This window comes from Microcaecilia unicolor, chromosome 3 (assembly GCF_901765095.1).
Source record: "Microcaecilia unicolor chromosome 3, aMicUni1.1, whole genome shotgun sequence".
NCBI lineage: Eukaryota > Metazoa > Chordata > Amphibia > Gymnophiona > Siphonopidae > Microcaecilia > Microcaecilia unicolor.
The window spans coordinates 454,595,418-454,618,009 of record NC_044033.1 but is presented as its reverse complement, the minus strand read 5'-3'; the positions used below and the strand labels follow the sequence as shown (position 1 = coordinate 454,618,009).

The 22,592-nt window shown below is 44.0% G+C and overlaps 1 protein-coding gene across 1 annotated transcript in view; it reads left to right on the top strand.

Annotated features, from left to right (window-relative positions):
• CSMD1 (CUB and Sushi multiple domains 1) overlaps positions 1–22,592 on the top strand; it is a 2,896,277-nt gene that overhangs the window by 496,443 nt on the left and 2,377,242 nt on the right. The window lies entirely within an intron of this gene.

Here is a 22,592-nt window from a genome sequence, read left to right as displayed (position 1 = left end):
GCCGAACAATATACACCCATGTCTGTGATTCTGCCCCCCCCCCCCCAGGTGACAGAGGCTGTGCATGGATGAGACTTGCTAAAGGAGCTAGAGTTGGGAGTCTGGTTAGTGTGACCCACCAGCAGGTGTGTTGGCCATTTGAGGGCATCCCTCAGCAGCTGTGCCCTCCAGCATAGGTGTAGAGGGAAATATCCTGTGTCCCTTGATCCCCCTCTAGTGGGGGCATGTCCCTCCAGGGGTCCTCCACCTCATTGGTCTCAATAGATTGTGAAGGAGTGGCATCTCCCAGTGCCTAGGGTCCATTTTGACCTTCTCATATGCTCTTTCAGGGGTGAGCTGGTTCTGGGCAGGCTCTTCAGCAGCTGAAGAGTGTGCTATATATGTAAAAGGTTTGCATTTGAGATCAACACATTGTACATTGCTTGCATAGTGGTGCATCTGGCCCTTAAGAGGCAGGGACAGTAGTTGTTACCTAGGGGACATATCTGAGGTGTAGAACCAATGAAATGACCCACATAGGCAATGATATTAGAGGTGTTTGTTCCCTGAGAGGGTGGTCTGCCTATGGGCATATAGGGTTCTGGGCCTGCTAAGGGGCCCTTGGTGAGTAGGTACTAGCTGGGAGGTAGTATGGCACTGTGCTGTTGCATGTATGGGGCCATTATTACCATTTTTGTCAGGAATGTGGGTGTGTATGCATCCCCATGGCTATGTGTCCTACAGCTGGGTGGGAGATGTCAGGGGACCCTGTCATAGCTGCTGATCCTTCTGGCCATCTCTGCTGAGATCTCCAGGAGAAAGGCAGATTCCAGATGGCAATGTGAGAAACCTAGGTTTGGGGGCATCTATCTATTTTAAGGCCCTCAATGATTATGGTGGCTGCATATCACCCCATGACTCATGCTCATACTTTGGGGGTGCCTAGGGAAAGAGAAGTGTACAAATAAGTGGGAGGTTCCATAGTGGAGTTGGGGCCCACTATAATGGGGCGATTTCAGAGGCCCCCAGATTGAACCTTAAGAGATGTCTTACAGAGCAGCATACCGACCTTTGGAGCATACAATGGTATATCCAATGAGTGTGGGTTTGGGGGCATGAGAGACCATCTATTTGGGGGACAACTGATGTGACGGCCCTCTGTGGTCAGTATGTTGAAATCCTTGAACACTCTAATCAGATGTGTGTTGGGTGTAGGGTTAGGACTATGTTACTTGAATGCAGGGGACATGGATATAATTCTGACAATCCAGCTTATAATCGAACGAGAAAAACGCCCAAGTTCCGACCTAAATCGGGAGATGGGCGTTTATCTCACAAAAACGAATAACGCGGTATAATCAAAAGCCGAATTTGGGACGCTTTCAACTGCACTCCGTCGCGGATGCGGACAAAGTGGACGGGGGCGTGTCGAAGGCGTGTCGAAGGCGGAACTGGGGCGTGGTTATCACCCGAACAGAGATGGGCGCCCTTCGCCGATAATGGATGCGTTTGTAGCTAGAATTTAGGGCACTTTTCCTGGACCCTGTTTTTTCACGAATAAGACCCCAAAAAGTGCCCTAAATGACCAGATTACCCCCAGAGGGAATCGGGGATGACCTCCCCTGACTCCCCCAGTGGTCACTAACCCCCTCCCACCACAAAAAAATGATGTTTCACAACTTTTTATTTTCACCCTCAAATGTCATACCCTCCTCCCAGGCAGCAGTATGCAGGTCCCTGGAGCAGTTGTTAGGGGGTGCAGTGGACGTCAGGCAGGTGGACCCAGACCCATCCCCCCTACCTGTTACAATTGTGCTGCTTAATGCTTATTAGTCGTCCAACCCCCCCAAACCCACTGTACCCACATGTAGGTGCCCCTCTTCACCCCTTAGGGCTATAGTAATGGTGTAGACTTGTGGGCAGTGGGTTTTGAGGGGGATTTGGGGGGCTCAACACACAATGGAAGGGTGCTATGCACCTGGGAGCTCTTTTACCAGTTTTTTTGTTTTTGTAAAAGTGCCCCCTAGGGTGCCCGGTTGGTGTCCTGGCATGTGAGGGGGACCAGTGCACTACGAATCCTGGCCCCTCCCACTTACAAATGCCTTGGATTTATTCGTTTTTGAGCTGGGCACTTTCCTTTTCCATTATCGCTGAAAAGCAAAAACGCCCAGCTCACACATTGGCGAATAAAACATGGGCGTCTATTTTTTATCGATAATACGGTTCGGTCCGCCCCTTCACGGACCCGTTCTCGGAGATTAACGCCCATGGAGATAGGCGTTTCTGTTCCATTATGCCCCTCCATGGGTATTTGGGGTTACTCTTTTCTTTCCTTTGCCATAGTGGGTGCAATGTACTAGGTAGGTGTGTGTAGCATGCTGAGCACTTTTGTATTGGTTGTTGAATGATGCTGGCCAAAGGGCTTCCCCCTTCCTTCTTCCTTCCATGTCATCTCCTAGGCTGGGGGTTGGCTTTAACACATTCTAGTAGATAGGGAAGTTGTGGGCACACTGTAACTACAGTAGTTACATACTCAGGACTTGATCGGAGAGAGAGATAGGGGTGCTATGTCTGTGGTACTTACTTTGGGACCCGAGGCGCTCCCACATGTGCCACATTAGGTTGGGATCTTCATGCCGGACACACTTGTACCAGCATCGGAGTGACTCAAGGTCCCAGTGTATTCCAAAGACACGGCCTGGAGAGACCCAGGGGAGGATGGTGGGACTTCACCCTGACCCTCGCTGATGCCTGTCGGTGAGTCAGAGCTTGAGGAAAAGTATGAAGAAAGCAGCCAGTCTTTGAAAGAAGACCCCTGATGCAGTAGCCACTGCTAAATGAAGGCTTCGTTCAGGTGTACTAAGTGATTTTGATGCTGCTTGATAATTTTTAAGTAGTACAAAAATATATGGAAGACATATTTATAAGATGGTGTTTTATATAATAGAAGATTTTTTACAGTCTGATGAAACGGAACAGTTTGAGCCTGTAAATGTTTTAACTGAAGGTTTGATATGTGAGGTCCTTTTCTTTTCTTTGTTTCTACTTTTTTTTTTTTTTTAGTATTTCATGGAGTGGAGTGATTCACAAAGTAGGCAGAGTTCTTATATACTGATTTATGTGCAACAATTAAGCCATTTAGATACATTGTCCCATGAGAAAACTATAAATTCTGCTGTTTTCTTATGCCTCAAGAGCTTAGTCCTTGAAACTTAGTCATAAATGTATTCTTAGTTTGATAAAAATGATTCACATACAACCTTATTGACCTTTATTTATATAAAAGTTGTAAGAAATTATAGGACCCTTTTATTAAATGGCATTAAATAAGCCATGTGGAGGGGCATAATCAAACGGGGCGCCCAAGGTTTCCTGAGGGCATCCTCACCGGGCATCCCTGCGAAGGGGCGGGGAACCCCGTATTATTGAAACAAGATGGGCGGCCATCTTTCATGTCGATAATACGGTTGGGGACGCCCAAATCTCAACATTTAGGTCGACATTAGAGATGGTCGTCCCCGATTTTCGGCGATAATAGAAACCGAGGACGCCCATCTCAAAAACGACCAAATACAAGTCATTTGGTTGTGGGAGGAGCCAGCATTCGTAGTGCACTGGTCCCCCTGACATGCCAGTACACCAACTGGGCACCCTAGGGGGCACTGCAGTAACTGACGCACTAACTGAATAGAAAAAGCCCTTCCATTACCGATCCCTTAGCGATTTGGAAAGGAATGACATGCATGAAGGAAATCGCATGCAAATGAGCTGCTCACTGATAGCTCATTTGCACACGGTTTCCTTCCTAAGGAGGGGAAGCCAGTGCTGAGCAGCCAAGCGTTATGCATGGCTGCTCTGCGTGTGCCAAAGACGGCTTCATACACGCAGACAAGCTGCGTGTATAAAATCTATCTACAACCTTAAATAAATTGATGTCTACAACTTTAAAAAAACACAAGTCCAGGGTCTCGTCAGGGACGTCTTTTTTTTGAGTATGGGTGAAGGACGTCCAAGTGTTAGGTGCCTTCGCTATGCCTCCATCGGTTGAGGATGTTCAAAATGTGGATGTTTCTGTGAGAAGGACATCTATGCCTTTGCTATGCCTCTGACACCCTCTTTATTTATTTATTTGGATTTTGGATCACAAGTAGCAGCAGTGGGATTTGAACCAGCCACTTCTGGATTGCAAGACTAGTGCTCTAATCACTAGGCCACTCTTGCACTCCACTCCCTTGAAATTTGGCCGTACCTGTGGGGAGGGGGGCAGTTCAGGACATCCAAAATGTTTGAAAGAAGGATGTCCACGCCTTCGCAATGCCTCCGCTGACACACACACACCTACCCCCCCCCCCCCAGGGACCTGCGTACTGCTGCGATGGACCTGAGTATGATATTTGAGGCTGGCAAAAAAACTTTTTAAAGTTGTTTTTTTTCAGGGTGGGAGGGGGTTAGTCACCACTGGGGAGTCAGGGGAGGTCATCCCCAATTCCCTCCTGTGGTCATCTGGTCAGTTTGGGCAACTTTTTGAGGCTTGGTCGTAAGAAAAAATGGACCAAGTAAAGTCGGCCAAGTGTTTGTCAGGGACACCCTTCTTTTTCCATTATCGGTTGAGCACGCCCATGTGTTAGGCACGCCCCAGTCCCGCCTTTCCTGCGCCTCTGACACCCCCCCCCCCCCCCAGGAACTTTGGTCGTCCCCGCAATGGGAAGCAGTTGGGACTCTCAAAATTGGCTTTCGATTATGCCAATTTGGGCGAACCTGAGAGAAGGACGCCCATTTCCCGATTTGTGTCGAAAGATGGGCACCCTTCTCTTTCGAACATAAGCCTGATTGTGTGCTTACCTTCCCCCCCCCCCCCCCCCCCATCCCACACCCCTGTACAAACCTGTGCTAGACTGGCTACTCTCTTCGTACTTTTCTATGGTCTTTTTAAAACTCACAGTGGTAATCTTCAGGTGTCCAAATTGGGCAAAAATACTTTCCACCCTTATATAAAAACGTCCAGTCATGCTCCACCAATCAGAGTGCTGAAATTCAGAAAGAGCTAATCAGAATACTAAAAAAAGACCAAAGGTCCATCAAGACCAGCATCCTATCTCCAACAGTGGCCAATCCAGGTCACAAATACCTGGCAAGATCCCAAAAAAGTACAAAACATTTTATACTGCTTATCCCAGAAATAGTGGATTTCACCAAGTCCATTTAATAATGGTCTATGGACTTTTCCTTTAGGAACCCGTCCAAACCTTTTTTAAACTCCACTAAGCTAACCATATTTACCACATTCTCTGGCAACGAATTCCAGAGTTTAATTACATGTTGAGTGAAGAAACATTTTCTCCAATTCATTTTAAGTTTACTACATTGTAGCTTCATCGCATGCCCCCTAGTCCTAGTATTTTTGGAAAGAGTAAACAGGTGCTTCACATCTACCCGTTCAACTCCACTCATTATTTTATAGACCACTATCATGTCTCCCCTCAGCCACCTTTTCTCTAAGCTGAAGAGTCCTAGCCACTTTAGCCTTTCCTCATAGGGAATTCGTCCCATCCTCTTTATCATTTTCATCACCCTTCTCTGCAACTTTTCTAATTCCACTATATCTTTTTTGAGATGCGGTGGGCAACCAGAATTGAACATAATATTCGAGGTGTGGTTGCACCATGGAGCGATACAAAGGCACTATAACATCCTCATTTTTGTTTTCCATTCCTTTCCTAATAATACCTAACATTCTATTTGCTTTCTTAGTCATAGCAGCACACTGAGCAGACGATGACACCTAGATCCCTTTCTTGGTCTTTGACTCCTAACGTGGAGCCTTGCATGATGTAGCTGTAATTCGGGTTCCTCTTTCCCACATGCATCACTTTGCACTTGCTCACATTAAACATAATCTGCTATTTAGTCGCCCAGTCTCCCAGTCTCGTAAGGTCCTCTTGTAATTTTTCACAATCCTCCCGCGATTTAACAACTTTGAATAACTTTGTGTCGTCAGCAAATTTATTTACCTCACTAGTTACTCCCATCTCTAGGTCATTTATAAATATGTTAAAAAGCAGTGGTCCCAGCACAGACCCCTGGAGAACCCCACTAACTACCCTTCTCCATCGAGAATACTGACCATTTAACCCTACTCTCTGTTTTCTATCTTTTTGTAGATGGGGTAATAAAAAAAAATAAAAATGATTAGTGCCCCTTTATAGGGGTTTACCTGCTCCGGGGTCCGGTGGATTTTTGGGGCTCAAGGGACACTCAGGTACTAATATTACCATTAATTAAAAAAAAGCTGGTTATGTGTTTATGTTTGGAATTGGTGTTAATTAATTTTTAAATGCTAGGTTTGTGTGCTGGGGGAATTTGGAGTGTTGGGCTCGTGCTGAGGGCTAGAGCTGGGGAGAGGGTTCTAAAGTAACATCACTCTGGGAGAACAGCTGAGCAAGCTGAGACCTGATTGCCTTGGCAACGGCTTGCTGGTCAGTTGGGAGGTGAGTGAGACACTGGGCAGACCTGTGTAAATGCTCTGGGCTCAGCTGTCACACAAAATCTGTTTTAGAACAGTTCTGGGAGTATTTTAAATGTCATGAAGGAGTGTAGAGTGAATGAATAAGATTTAGTACCTTAAACTAAAAAGCCTGACGCGGTTTAGAGGCTTTAGAAAGGCCTGAGTTGACTGAGACGTGGTGTGGAAAGGCTCTAATCATAAACCCTACCAGACTGTTAATGTGTAAATGAGCTGGTGAATCGGGTGGATTTAATAAAGTGTTATATGTGAGTCCTCAGCATAATTGCTGACTATAGTGTATTCAAATATTCTTTCAAATCTAAATGGTTTGGGAAGGAGATTTAAAAGTATAAAAATTCTCAGTGACCATGAATGAGTAGTCACCTATGAGAGAACATTGACTGCACCGTATTTAGGCGGCAGTGTATATGTCATATTGCTGGGAGTTATTTATTTTAATCCCAGGTAATTTTTATGTTCTCAGCCAGTTTAAAGAAAATTACTCTCAACACTCCTTGTATTTGTCAACCGTAGGAGGGAAAGACTAGGGATTCCTAATTATATGGGTTTTTTTTTTCTGGAAGGTAGATAGGGAGTGTTATCACAGACCTAATTGAATCAGACTGTTAGCTAGAGTTTAGGGTTTATTGATTTGTTAAAGTGTAGTGTAGTATGTATCCCTGTTCCTGGTTCCTGCTCCCTGGCCAGGGGTCATCGCGCCATCACATCTCCTCATGGTACCCACCGTTTGAAGAGGAAAGAAGGAAAAGGGAAAAGAAGACTATCATAGCAAAGTCTACAAAAATATCCTTTTATACTTTTCTATAGCTAAAGGAAAAGGGTCATAGAGACTATTACAGAGATATAAATTGCATATCCAAAAATCAATTTTGATACAGTTGTTCCTTAATATATTTATAACCAATATTTATTGCATTTTAAAAGGAAGCATCTTGTGCAATAAATCATTTGAATCATTTTAATCTAAAGTACAGTGTGCAGTATTGTCATTCTTTAAAAAAATCTGAAACATCAAAAGAAATTCATCTCATATCTTGAATTGCACGCTATGAAGAGAGGCTGAGAAGGCTAGGGCTTTTCAGCTTGGAGAAGAGACGGCTGAGGGGAGATATGATAGAAGTGTATAAAATAATGAGTGGAATGGATCGGGTGGATGTGAAGCGACTGTTCACGCTATCCAAAAATACTAGGACTAGAGGGCATGAGTTGAAGCTACAGTGTGGTAAATTTAAAACGAATCGGAGAAAATTTTTCTTCACCCAACGTGTAATTAGACTCTGGAATTCATTGCCGGAGAACGTGGTACGGGCGGTTAGCTTGACGGAGTTTAAAAAGGGGTTAGATAGATTCCTAAAGGACAAGTCCATAGACCGCTATTAAATGGACTGGAAAAATTCCTCATTTTTAGGTATAACTTGTCTGGAATGTTTTTACGTTTGGGGAGCGTGCCAGGTGCCCTTGACCTGGATTGGCCACTGTCGGTGACAGGATGCTGGGCTGGATGGACCTTTGGTCTTTCCCAGTATGGCACTACTTATGTACTTATGTACTTATGTACTTACCATATATAATATAGAATTTCTTATATTTTTCCTGTATTTCCCCTAATTGGTGAGTGTTTAGTGTGGGAACCTTACACCGTGATTGAATCCTTTTTACCATCCGCTTTTAAACCTCACCCATAGGGGATTTACATTTTAACCAGTTTTTAATCCACAATAGAACACTACCTCCTATCCCATGACTCTCCAATTTCCTCTAGAGTCTTTCATGAGGTACTTTGGCAAATGCCTTCTGGAAATCCAGATACACAATATAAACTGGCTCACCTTTACCCACATGTTTGCTCCCCCCTTCAAAGAAATGTAGTAGATTGGTGAGGCAAGATTTCCCTTCACTAAATCCATGTTGACTTTGAGGCATATTTTCAAAGCACTTTGGGAGGCTAAGTTCCATAGGTTTCTATGGAACTTTGGGAGGCTAAGTGCTTTGAAAATGAGCTTGTTTGTCTCATTAATCCATGCTTTTGAATATGCTCTGTAATTTTGTTCTTAATAATAGTCTCTACCATTTTGCCCGGCACCGACGTCAGACTCACTGGTCTATAATTTCCCGGATCTCCTCTGGAACCTTTTTTAAAAATTGGCGTTACATTGGCCACCCTCCAGTCTTTCGGTACCATGCTCGATTTTAAGGATAAATTGCATATTACCATAGCACTTATGTCTGAAGGGGGGCACCTAGATGTGGGTACAGTGGGTTTTGGGGGCGGTTTGGAGGGCTCCCATTTACCACCACAAGGGTAAGAGGTAGGGGGGGATGGGCCTGGGTCCACCTGGGTGAAGTCCATTGCACCCACTAACAACTGCTCCAGGGACCTGCATACTGCTGTGATGGAGCTGGGTATGACATTTGAGGCTGGCATACAGGCTGGAAAAAAAAAAGTTTGTAAAGTTATTTTTTTGGGGTGGGAGGGGGTTAGTGACCACTGGGGGAGTCAGGGGTGGTCATCCCTGATTCCCTCCGGTGGTCATCTGGTCATTTAGGGCACTTTTTTGGGACTTGTTCGTGAAAAAAAAGGGTCCAAAAAAAGTGACCCAACATCACGCTAAAAACGCCTTTCTTTTTTTGATTATTGGCCGAGGACGCCCATCTCTCCTTGGCCGATAAACACGCCCCAGTCCCGCCTTCACCACACCTCCGACACGCCCCCATCAACTTTGGCCGTTTCCGTGACAGATTGCAGTTGAAGACACCCAAAATCAGCTTGCGATTATACCGATTTGGGCGCCCACGGGAGAAAGACGCCCATCTCCCAATTTGGGTTGAAATATGGGCATCTTTCTCTTTAAAAAATAAGCTGGATAGTATATTGTATGATTTATTTAGTGTTTCCTTCTTAGATGGTAATGAAATGTATTTAAAACTCTGTAAGAGCACTCCTTGCTTGTTACCCTAATTACAATAACTATAAATAAAGAGTTGTCCTAGGGTTGGCGGGTGTTGTGTAATAATAAGGCTTTGCACTCTAAAAAAACAATGCTGTCTCATTTTAAAACACAACAGTTCGTCCAATCACAATACATTCAGCTGCTTTACCAATATCTACCTTTTTATTTACACTTTCAAAAAATCAATTTAATGGGTAAGGTATGACCTGATGCTCTCAGGTTGCATCTGGAAGGAACTGGCTGCAGTTAATATAAGCTGTCCCTTGAACATCCCCAATCACAAATCCCTTCCCAAAGCATACCCTTTGATATGAGGTACCCCAAGTCAAGAACCACTCAGTGCAACAAACTCCTAAAGCTGAAGGAACCCCACTAGACAGTTCCTCCAACTGGAAGTACCCCCACCAAAAGGTTTCTCTTGAAGTTATGCCCCTGCCTGGAAATTCTCCCCTAATTAGATGTAGGCCCCTGAAGGGCCACTACCTATTTGTACCCCCTCCCCCCAAGCCTACCTTCAAAAATCCCTGATGTCTAGTGGGGTCAGGTAGGAGTAATCTCTAATCACTTCTGCCTTTGCCAATGCCAGGTTCAAAATGGTACTGGCAACCACTAGCAGTAGACTTTTGCTAGGGATCAGGTTTTTGTAACAACACTCACAACTTTTTGGAACACGCTTGACATGCCCATGCCCCTCCCATGGCCATACTCTCTCTTATGAAGTGCACATGATAGGATTTGGGTGGAATGCGTTATAGAACAACACACAGCCAAATGTGTTTGCAAATCTAAATTGGTGCTAATTAACACCAATAATCAATAGTGAGCAGCCAAATGTTGCTCGCTAGCCAATTAAGTTGCAGGCGCATCTCAGGATCGTGCCTAAATTTAGTGCGCCCAACTCTGGGTGACATATATAAAAACTAGGGGATAGTGTGGTGCAGCTGAGTTCAATGTGTAATAAAACTATTGTGTTCTGTTTACAAGCCTAAAGTGTTTTGTAAGCCATGGTCACTGGAATCTCATTCTGTTATTTACATTGTCAGCTCTTTTTGTTCTTGTCCACAAACTAACATCTTAATGCATTTTGACATGACCATCTGGTGTAAAAATGTCACAGGGAGAAAGATTTATGACTTAATTACTTTAAAAATCAAGTAGATGAACTGATGAACAGTTGCTATTTTTTGTTGAAATAATGTGAGTTTCCTAGTGAGAATGCTAGATAAAATAGATACAATGCACAGTTTCCAAGGTTGATTGTAAAATAGAAGAATACTGGAATGCAGCCTTTGCACTGTCTAATTATTTGATGCAGTTTTTGGGTTTAAATTAAAATCTAGCTTTTAAATTTGTTAGTAATGGATATTATAATAGTCTTGAGGACCATCTGTTAGACAGATTGTTAAACTCATAAAATAGAGATATTTCACAGTTTTACAGAAGTTTAATATAGTAAAAAAAGCTAAAGAAATGTGATGCTTTCTGCTGGTGGATATGCATCTATGTTCAGTGAAAGCTTTGTGATAATGAGTTATTAAATTTAAAATATTTGATACCACATGTACAGTGCTTTATTTTTAAACAAAAAAATTATATACCAATTTCCTGGAAAAAATATTCAAAGTTATTTATGAAAACATAAATGTAGAATGCTTCTGTTAATTGTGCTACATAACATTGACATTCGCACACAGCCAGACATCACATCATACATACCACCTTAACTTCAAATAAACAACACCATTACTCACTTATTGTCATGGAATTTGGCTGCAGCTTTATTAACATATAACTCATTTATATTACTTTAACCCTTCAACCAATAGAATTTATTCTTCTAATACAATGCTGACATCCCCAAAGTGGTTTTAAAACAATTCAGAGCCATTCCGTAGCAAAACTAGTTCCTTTCATTTTACCAAAATTGCCCCATTTAGTCCATGTGACTCACAAGCCACACTTCACTCATGATGGTTCTGCCTACGAGTTACTCTTATCCAACAAATGTCTTTTAAAAAACATTAAATTAATTACATCTGGTTCTTCTTTATGCTCACCTATCAGGCCACAAGAGGTGATAGATTATATCTTATCACCGCTCCCCCTCTGGAACTGCTACAGCCAAATATGCTTTATGGTACTTAAAAAGAAATTAAGGCCAATATCCGAAAGGTGAACACCATCAGAACGATATAATCCCACACAATCAACAGTAATAAGATCATGTATTAAAACTAGAACCCCCAATCTATTGATAAATTTAGGAACGTCAGCATTCACTCAACACCGCGAGCATTCACCTTTCCATACTCTCCAGGGAAGGATATGAAACCAGACAATACAGGCATTAGGGAAAGAACACATAACAGATAACAAATCCTGCTTCATTCCATGAATCAAATCAACCCCTTTTATATGACATGTCATTACCGCCCCCCGCCCCCCCCCCCCCCAAATGTATACAAATTAAAACAGGTGAAGAAAATCTGCTGGCTTGAAGCAAAGTTGACAACAGCTGGTGCCAAGACATTCCCCGTATGGCAAGTCAACAGATATGAATAACATGCTCAACAAATCCTAAATTGTGTCCCTACCGAGATGCTCAAGCATATTTGTAGGCCCAAGAAACATGCAAAAGTACACACAGTCACACACAGATGTCAGGCGATAATGAATCTGAAAAAGAAACTGTTAAAACAAACAAACTAACTATTAAGCAATCAAAGTAGTTTCCTGACGTACCCCTTTTACCTATGAGAGCGCCATCTCCCTTAAGTGCTGAATAATTGAAGGGGAAGCACCCTCTCTGGCTGCAGGCAAAGCAGAGTAGAAGAAGTGCAGTGGACTTTGATCCTGGGGAACTGGGTTCATTTCCCATTACAGCTCCTTGTGACTTTGGGCAAGTCACTTAACCCTCCATTGCCCCAGGTACAAATAAGTACCTGTATATTGTGATAATGATGAGGCTAATGTGCAGATGGTGAAGCTCCCACCTCAGGATCCCAGGTCCCTCTTTCACTCAGGGTGAGCTGGTTCTCAGTATGCAGATTTATGCAAATTAATCTACCACCCTTTTCTGCTCAGGGTGACCTGCTTCTCAAAAAGCAAACACAGTCAGGTTTCACCAATCAGGCTATTTTCATACACAACTTTATTCCAGCCTCTGGGGCACACTTCTTTTAGCTTAAAACACTTTCACAAGCTTTAACAGCAGTGTTGCCAGGTGGGCGGTTTTACCGCCCAATTGGGCGGTTTTCCGCGACCCGCCGCGGGAAATTTTTGCCCGCGGCGGGTTGCGGTTTTTTGGGCGGTTTTTTGGCCGGCTTTTCGGCCGCGGTGGGCGGGGTTAGTGACGTGGGAGGCGGGGTTAGTGACGTTGGGAGGCGGGGTTAGTGACGTTGGGAGGCGGGGTTAGTGACGTGGGAGGCGGGGTTAGTGACGGGGGAGGCGGGGCCGATGACGGGGAGGCGGGGCCGATGACGGCGGGGGCGGGGTTGATGACGGCGGGGGTGATGACGCGGGGGCGGGGGTGTCAGGGGCGGGGTTTGAGTTTGGGCGGGTTTTGGGCTGGATTTTGGGCTCCTTTAGGCTGGAAAAAATTTTTCCACCTGGCAACCCTGTTTAACAGTTCTTCCAGCTTAACCATTTCATTTCTTCTTACACGGTTCAATATTCATAGATTTCTTCCCCCTGAGCCCTCTCACACAGGCATTTGGGCTCAGTCATACACAGTCCCTCTTCACTGTTCTAGACAACAGGCTTTCCCTCTGGGACACCCAGTTCCTCTTCACCAGTCCCCGGACACACAGCCCCCGGACCTACAGTCCCTCTTTGTAGCACACAGCTCTAGACACAGTCCTTTTACTCAGTTCCTGGACACACAGTTCCTCTTCACTGTTCTAGACAGACAGCCTTTTACTCAGTTCCTGGACACACAGTACCTCCTGGAACACATAGTTCTTATTCCTGGCACTCTAGGGCCTTCTTACCCCAGCCAGCTTCCTTCTTGGGAACACACTCACAGTTCTACCACCAGGCCAAAGGGCACAGCCAGTACTTCTCATGGGGATTCCCTGGCTTCAGCTACCAGCCCCTTATTCAGCTGCCAGCTCTCCTTTCCCCCTTCTCCCTCAGGCGGGGTACTCAGTGGTTAAACCCTCAACAGGACTCAGCCCTCCTCCTTTCCCCCTCTCCCTCAGGCGGGGTACTAAGTGGTTAATGGCCAAACAGGACCCAGCCCATAACCTGCTGCACCTGTTTCCATCTCCATGACTCTCCCCGGTCCTAGCGACCTCCAGCTATACCTCCCCTTTCTGGCTCCCTTCAGCAACTCACCCAGCCCTTCTCCCTGGACAATTTTAGGGGAACTACGCCCTCTAGGGGCCTAACCAGGGTAGGACAGCCTCTTCCTTCTTACAATATACTATATAAACCGCTTTGAATGTAGTTGCGAAAAACACAGAAAGGTGGTATATCAAGTCCCATTTCCCTTCCCTTTCCCTAAAAGAATGTGTCCAGTATTGATTAGGATCACAACCTAGACAAGCTAAAGCTTGTTTCATTAGGGCTGCAAACCGATATCTGGTTAATGGACTCCCATTCATGTGAATTAGCCAAAATTCACTCTGCGCTGGCCGCAAGGAATTATACCAAGTAGCACATTTTACCAGGCAAACTTCCAAGGACTTACAACTTCTCAAAATAATCCATTTACCCCCTTCCTTTATGATCAGTTTTTGACTTTCAAAGGTATAATTGCAAGGAATGTTTCTCCAAGACATCATCACTACCACTTAAACCCACTGATCCCACCATACACCTAGAAGATGCCACTAGCTCACCCACTCTACAAGCTGCAAAGAATGCCATTACAAATGTCACTTGAAATAAAGCAACTTCATACTCGGAGAAGAATAAAGGAAGGTGTACCAACTTAGGATAAGAAAAGAAGCAGGATTGCAAGTAGCCACACAAATCTTACGTACAAAATATGTACCCGTAGGATCAGAAAAACCCAACATCTTAGAATCAAATGCTAGAGATGCCAAGACCTGGGAGATCATACCATAAGACCATTGGCGAGCTGCTGCAAAAGCAAAATTGAACTACTCACTCCTCAAAATGTGCTACAAATCTTCTGACATCCTTGTAGGGAAACTGTTAGTTGCTGGGGCCAATGCCTGGAATCAAGTCCACTGTGAAAGCGATAAGGAATCAGCAATGTCATTTAAGACACAGGAATGTGTTGAGTAGTTAGCCAAAAATTTAAATCCAAGCAACGCAATACAATTAACTGCAACAGCTCTACCTATAATGGATATCGAGAAGATTTTCTGTTAATAGTCCATACCACTACAGTATTATCAGAACAAAACACAATATGCAATCTGCCACCCCACAAATCTAGAGCAACCCACACAGGAAATAATTCTAGTACAGTAATATTGGAGCACCAACCCGCTGCTCTCCACCAGTGCAGCCAGGATTCGGCACACCAAGCACCTCCAAAATAAATGCCAAATCCAATTTCTCCCGAAGCTTCTGTAATAATTTGCAAGTCAATATTGGAAACCGCTTCCTCCTGCCAGATAAAAATCCCATTAAAGGAAAACAGAAACTGTCACCAAATCTGCAAATCTGCTCGAACTCCCAGAGTTAAATGAACTCTGAAATGCACTCTTTGCAATTCAACAGAAAGCAAGGCCAACCGCCTGGAAAATACATGCCCCACTGGGATAACTGTACTGGCAAAATTTAAGTGCCCAATTAAAGATTGAATATTTTTCAACGTTATCTTACGCTTCCGATTAACCAAGTCAATCTCTGTCTGAAAGTCTTACCTTTTTTTCCCTGGGAAGTCGAGATTCCATTTTCACTGAATCCAATATGAGTCCTAAAAACACCAGAGCTGTAGCTGGCCCCTCTGTTTTTTCTGCTGCTAGAGGAACTCCCAGCTATCCAGCTACACAATGAATGGCAGACATCAATGCAGCATACTGACTAGAGTTCCCAGGACCTACAAACAAGATAATACACAACTGTATCCATTCACCAGGATTTACAGGCAATCCCACCCAGTCCCCACCCAGTCAACCAGGGGCGCACAAACTCACCCCCCTCCTAACAGAGACAGATGGAACACTTTAACCTAATGACAGAGGAGAGCCTTGACAAAATCCTAAGAGACCTTCGACCAACTACCTGCTCCTTCGATCCCTGCCCATCAAAGAGAGTGCAGCAGGCAAGTATGGGCCTTATAGAAGGCGCCACAAAAATTGTGAACACCTATCTTTCTGATGGGCAACTACCAACAGCATTAAAAAGGGCAGTGGTTTGCCCTCTGCTGAAGAAAAACGTTGACCAGGACAAACTTGAAAGTTACAGGCCAGTATCCAACATCTCATTTCTAGGGAAACTCTTAGAACAAACAGTCTGTATTCTAAGAGTTTCCCTAGAAATGGGATGTTGGATACTGGTCTGTAACTTTCAAGTTTGTCCTGGCTAGAAGAGTAACTGGCTAGATCCATGTCAGTCTGGATTCAGACGCAGTTATGGAACAGAAACAGTCCTCGTATCCCTGCTAGATGATCTTCACAGAAACTGAGACAAGGGATTTGCCTCGATGTTAGTAATGCTAGATTTCTTAGCAGCTTTTGACACTGTGGATCATGATATTTTGCTAGCATGACTGACAGAAACAGGTATAAATGGAACAGTACTTTCTGGTTCAGATCCTATCTATCAGACAGCCAACAATCCATAATGTTTGGCAGCAACTCATCACCACCATGGACACTGACCTGCGGGGTACCACAAGGATCAATACTGTCACCTATTCTGTTCAATATCTACCTCATGCCACTAGCTGAGCTGATTCGGTCAATGGACACTCAGTTCTACATCTATGCGGATGATGTGCAGCTACTCATACCCATTGAACCTGACTTACCTATAGCCTTGAATAAATTGATTACCTGTCTAACATCAATTCAAGAATGGGCTAAACACAACAAACTTTGCCTGAACCAAGTAAAACCGAGCTTCTCTGGGTCCCTAACACAAGTGGATATATACCTGACATCAAAATCCCTTTTGGGAAGTATGAACTCCCCCTCAAATCACAAGTCAGGAAACTTGGAATACAGTTAGATTCAACACTTATTTGATTCCCCAAATCCAAGCAACCTTCAAGAGATGTTCCTACTATTTGCGACAGCTACGCTGCCTCTCTCCTTACATCGAGAAGGTAAATCTTTTCCCAGTTGTGCATGCCATGATAACAACAAGACTGGATTACTGCTTGTTACTATGTTACTGCAATGCATACAGTGGTCTGACTACAAAGAGCCTGCACCAGCTCCAGTTGATTCAGAATGCAGCAGCAAGACTCATAGAAGGTTGCAAGCGACGTGACCACATCACACCATTTTTGCAAAAACTTCATTGGCTACAAGTACAATGCAGGGCTAAATTTAAAACTCTATGTCTGATCTTCAAGGCCCTGAAAGGAAATGGCCCTGAGTATCTGAAGAATAAGATGATTTTGCACACACCGCCAAGAACACAAAGGTCCTCCCAAGGACTTTCACTAACCATACCCTCTCCAAAAGATATTACACAATGTTATACCCACAAGCAGTGCCGTAGCGAGGGTTAATGGCACCCGGGGTGGGTCGCCGCTGCGCACCCCCCCTGGGTGCAGCATGGCGCAACCCCCCCTCTGCGGCGCACCCCCCCTCCGGACCGCGAACCCCCCCCTGGACCGCATTCTTACCTGCGGGAGGGCCAATCCGCCCCGAGTGCACGTCACTCGGAGCTGCGTCGGCCCCGCTGGTTCCCTGCTCTCTCTGCCCCGGAACAGGAAGTAACCTGTTCCGGGGCAGAGGGAGCAGGGAACCAGCGGGGCCGGCACCCCCCGAGCACTTGCACCTGGGGCGGACCGCCCCTCCCGCCCCCCCTTCCTACGCCACTGCCCACAAGCGAGCCTTCTCCAGAGTAGCCCCACACACACTGGAATGCATACTGAAAGGCTCCACTTAACACAAGACTATCTCTACTTCAGGAAGCAGGTGAAAGCTTGGCTCTTCATCCAGGCCTTTAATGGAAGAAGTAACTAACTTGTTATTCTCACTCACACACACAAGGAGTGACTCGGGCTGCACATACTGCAGCGGGACATGTTTATCCACTTCTACCCTAGCTGAGATAATATTTAATCATCTCCCTGACCTCATGTGCAACTTTCTTTAAATCAGTCACCTTACTTTCTAACTGTTCCTACTTTCTTACCCATCTATATGTTGCAACTTTGCCTTACCCTTCACTGCCAATTATAATGTTCTATTACATATTGTGTTGAGATTGCAAGTAGTATACCATTCAAACTTAGTCTGTTGGGGACCACTGGTTAAATATCTCTATCTCTGTAAATATACCAAATGGTGTTGAGATATTCGTCTCTCAGCATGTGACTAATATTATTGATTTATCAACCCAGGACCACAACGCTACCAAGCTTGACTATCCTGTAAAGAATACTTGCTCTTTCTTTGTTAGTGCTTTAAGAGTGTCACTGCTTATCATTGGAGCTATGTTTCTACCATTGGTCCTTATTTTTTCTATTTTATTGTTGCGGAAGCACTATCAACCAATGTAAAAAAAACTCAATAAGGAGAGAAAACAATGGTTTCTTAGTCTACCTGCCACTACTACACACCCATGCTGTGAGAGAAATATCTTCAAAATTCCTTAATTGAAATGTAACATGTTACATTCTATGTCAATTCTTTGCAGTTTGTTTCTTTTTATATTTTCTCATTGAACAGCACTCTTATTGCCCACTCCCGGCTGTGCACTTATCTTAACAGCTTGTAGTCCTGCTGTATTGTGGCTTAGGGTGTTCTGTCCTTCCGCCACTGTTCAGTCTTTCCAAACGGTTGGCGCGTTCTCTCATTGCTATCCAAACTTCACTCCTGAAATCTTATTTCACGTCTTGCTTCATGATCTTCTACAAGAATGTCCTGTTTCGCAATTGTTATTGCTGCTTCAGGAAGAGTTCTTCTGTTAATGCGATTTCCCACTCCAAGATGGCTGCAGTATTTAAACTAACGCCACCAAGACCTGACCAATCCCCAAAGGTGAAGTCTTTTAAAGGGCCATTACTCCTCAATAAAATGCCTTCCATTCCACTTTTTTGTTTAAGCCATGTGGTGCTATAGTTTTGTACCGGAACAAAGCTGTCTCAATATAATCTTACCTATCAAAGCACCAGCTCCTAAACATTTCAGTAACTGTATGGCCTGCTCAAAAATACCATACTGCACAGTACACATCTCTGGGTCAATGAAGGAATTAACACTACAGCCATACAGATATGATAATGAATAAGCTAGAAGGATCCAATATTTTTTGTGTGGGTATAACTCCCAGAGAAGACACTACAAAATTGGAGAAAGGCAAAGCAACACATAGTTTTGTTATGCGGCTAAGGTGCAGTTCTTTCAATAATTTATCCCTAACTACCGCATGGTGCTACAAAACTGATGCAGCATTCCTACACCGATGAGATAAAGGAGGAGCCTCATTAAGAATAGGGAACCCTTCAGAAAACCCAACCCAAAGCAAATAAGCATCCCCAGCAGCTGGATACCTAGCCAACTACCATTGCAAAGCAGACATATTAATGGGGGAAGGCACTTTGTGATCCCACACTGGGTCCACTCGGAACTCTTCCCCGCAACCACTGTCCGTGACCCATGGGCCTACTACTCTGGCACTTAAAGGCAGGATGGGTTCCTTGACCGTAACTACAACAGTGTCTAAAATAACAACAGGGGCAATTACACATTCCTGCATTAAATTGGAAACATGCATTACTCGAGAAGCCCTCCCCTCGAACCAACTCCATTCCCCCAAAACCTCCGACTCCTCTAATTCCAAGAAAGGGTCCATTACCAGACATGGGGAATCCATCAGAGGCCCCTGCACAAAAGGGAAAATTACCCGGAGTCAAATTAGCAATACAAAAATCAATATCACATATTCCCCAAGCATCTCATTTATCTTGAGCCATGCTCCTTCTAATATGTTCATCATAATTAAGCGATGACAAGCCACCGTAAGTTTTATAAACTTAATATAAGATCAGAGTAACTTAATAAGCCTGGATAAAGGGCAGGTTTAGTGGACCCTAAAACACTTGCAAAAACATGAAAACCTATCAACCAATTAATGATAGTCTTCGGAACCCTCCCCTTCTTCTTGCCTTCCTCTTTCCCACTATCCTATCCTTTACCACCCTCTTGATCCCTTGCCAAAAGAACAAACAGGTCTATATATTTACCCCTTAAAATCTGTTGACACCATTTTTGAAATATAAAACAATCTAACTGAGCAATAGAACACAATATATGCCCTTGACATGAAGCACTGGGAGCAATTCCAGGAACAGCAGTTACTGCCTCAGGACCACTCCCAACACCAGATACACTACAAACAGGCTCCATATCTGATGAAGAAGAAGAGAAAGAACCAGATAAGTCTCAGGAGTCAGATGACTCCCAATCATGCATAGGGCCCGCACCCACCCTATGCCGCTGTTGCTTCTCTACATCCATTTGCCTCACTATATGTTTCAGGCTTCATAGAAACTTTTTATCTCTCAACTTCTTTCACAACCCACTACCTTATATGACCCTTAAAGGTCCTCCCGCCCCTGTAACCCTCCCCACACCCTGACCCTCATCCCTTGTATCCCTATCCAAAACATGCAATAAATCAAAAACTCTTCTAGTAGAAGGGCCCTCCAAGGGATCATCAGCTGCTAAGCCACTACCAGTAACACCAGAGGTCTGAGGATCTGAGGGAATGGCAGCTGATGGCTCAGTCACTGGAGCCATCTGTTTTTTGGCTTGCAACAAACCACATTGTCCTTTCTGTGAAAGGTCAGTTCTCAGAAATGCAGATGCCCCCATGGAACCTGCAGCCGGAACTTCTACTCCTCTATTGCTACCAGAAGACATTTTAGTCACAGATACCTTCCCACGTCCCTTACATTTTCCATTACCCTGCACCCCTTCCTTACCATATTTCCCAGAAGCCATCACACACACAATAAGTAAGTGAACAATAAATGGAACTAAATCTCCCACCCGCCCCAGATTTCCCAGGAACCAATGAACACCACTAGCAACTTAAAAGTCACAGTAATCTTATGGAACAACCCCCCCTCCCCAAAAGAACCAATTGAAATGTGACAAGCAAAAATCTGGAAAAGAAACAAAATTGTTCCCCAGCCACGTCACACAGCATACTCCGATACTGCCAGAGAAAACTATGACTTCCCCCCAAATCAAACCGTGATGTGCTCCCTCAGTCCCGTTAAACGTGACTCACTTAGGAGACCAGGAAAAAGGAGCCCAATCAACACAGCTGCGCAGCCACAACCAGAAACAAATTAGCCCACAGATAACAGCACTGTTGCAGTGAATGAAAACATAAACAACAAGGAAGATCCACAGACCACTCTTAATACCAGAACCTAGGCACACATAAGTAATCTACAACACTAGCAGGCAATGCATTGTAAGCAAATGGATAGTTTAAAAACTACCACAAAAGTTTCCTAACTACCTCAAATATAAATCCACATCACGTACTCCCCAACCACCCTCACCTGCTCCTACCCACCCATCAATGATTCAACCCGTCAAAATACACTTATCCTTACCCAAGCCATTTCCATGTAAACCATCAATACCAACACACCTATTCAACCAATCAGACTCCTGCTCATGTTGCTAGCCTGCTCCATCCTGCCTTTGAATGCTTTCCTCACATTCCCACATGCTCTTCCCAACCACCCTCACTCATCAAAAATGATCTCCCCCCCCCCCCCAACCACCACCGTACTATTCACTCAATTGCTCTATGTTTGGATGGCTCATTTAATGTTATTAACCCCCAATTAAACCTGCAGGGTCTCCTAATTTTAAAGGGGCCCTATTTTCAATAGAAACTTGCCTTTCTGTGACACAACTATTCGTCATATGGCTTCTGAGATATAATCAAACCTTTGCTTCATCCACATATCAGCAACTTTGCAAAGCCTTCTTCAAGAAAATGCACACTTGGTTATCTGTATTGAATTGACCTTTTACTTGTAAAGCCATCTGTATTTGTAAACCAGATATGCTAGAGGTCAGTAGTATGCATGCAAATTGATTGATTTTATATAAACTAGAGACAGGTCGATTATATATTCATGATTGATGAGATTGGATTCCCAGCCTAGAGTCAGGGGCTTGAGTTTGGAATTTGCTTAGAATTTTTCCATTCAGATCTCAGATTCAGGAAATGACCTTTCTTGGCTATATATAAATGTTAAAATCTCTTCAGCAGGTAAAAAAGACAACACATCTATCTTCTAATTCATGCAAGTCAGGAGTGAAAAAAAAACATATTGCAGAAATAAGAAAAGGGACGTCTTACTTGCACTTTGAAACAACTACAACTTAGTGATAAAAGGTCTAATAGCTTGCTTACAATTAGCATCATGTCCCAAAAATAGTTACCAGAGACAGAAAACAAAAGATGCTAATCAGGAGAAGCTATATCCTAATCAAGGCAGATTATATACTAGGACAGGAGCAATGACGCAGCCTAAGTATGGATTAGGAGTGTAAATGACAACAAGAAGCCTGAATAGACAAAAGTATCTAAATCCTTTAATTCAAAAAGCTAATTGTTTAGCTTTAAAGGTATTTATGAAAAACGTAGATTACCCAATGTGCTTTTGTACTTAAAAAAAAAAACATCTGTCAGGAGATCTAATAATGTTCAGTAAGAGTCAAACAAAAATGGTGGAGCATACATACAGCCCTCATCGGGCTGCAATGTATGAAAACTGCAATGCAGCAGGTCTAGAAATTATCTCAACACCTCCTCAGATCACCAAAGGGCACTTTTACAATGCCGCAGTAGAGCTACCGCAGCATCGGCACACTTCAAGCCGGCACTATCGCCAGCCCACCGCTGGAGCCGGCGGTAGTGCCACCCCCACTGAGCGACATTTCCGGCATGACCAGAAATATATGTTATTTTTACTGCAGGAGGCTTACCCAGCAGTAATAAGGTTA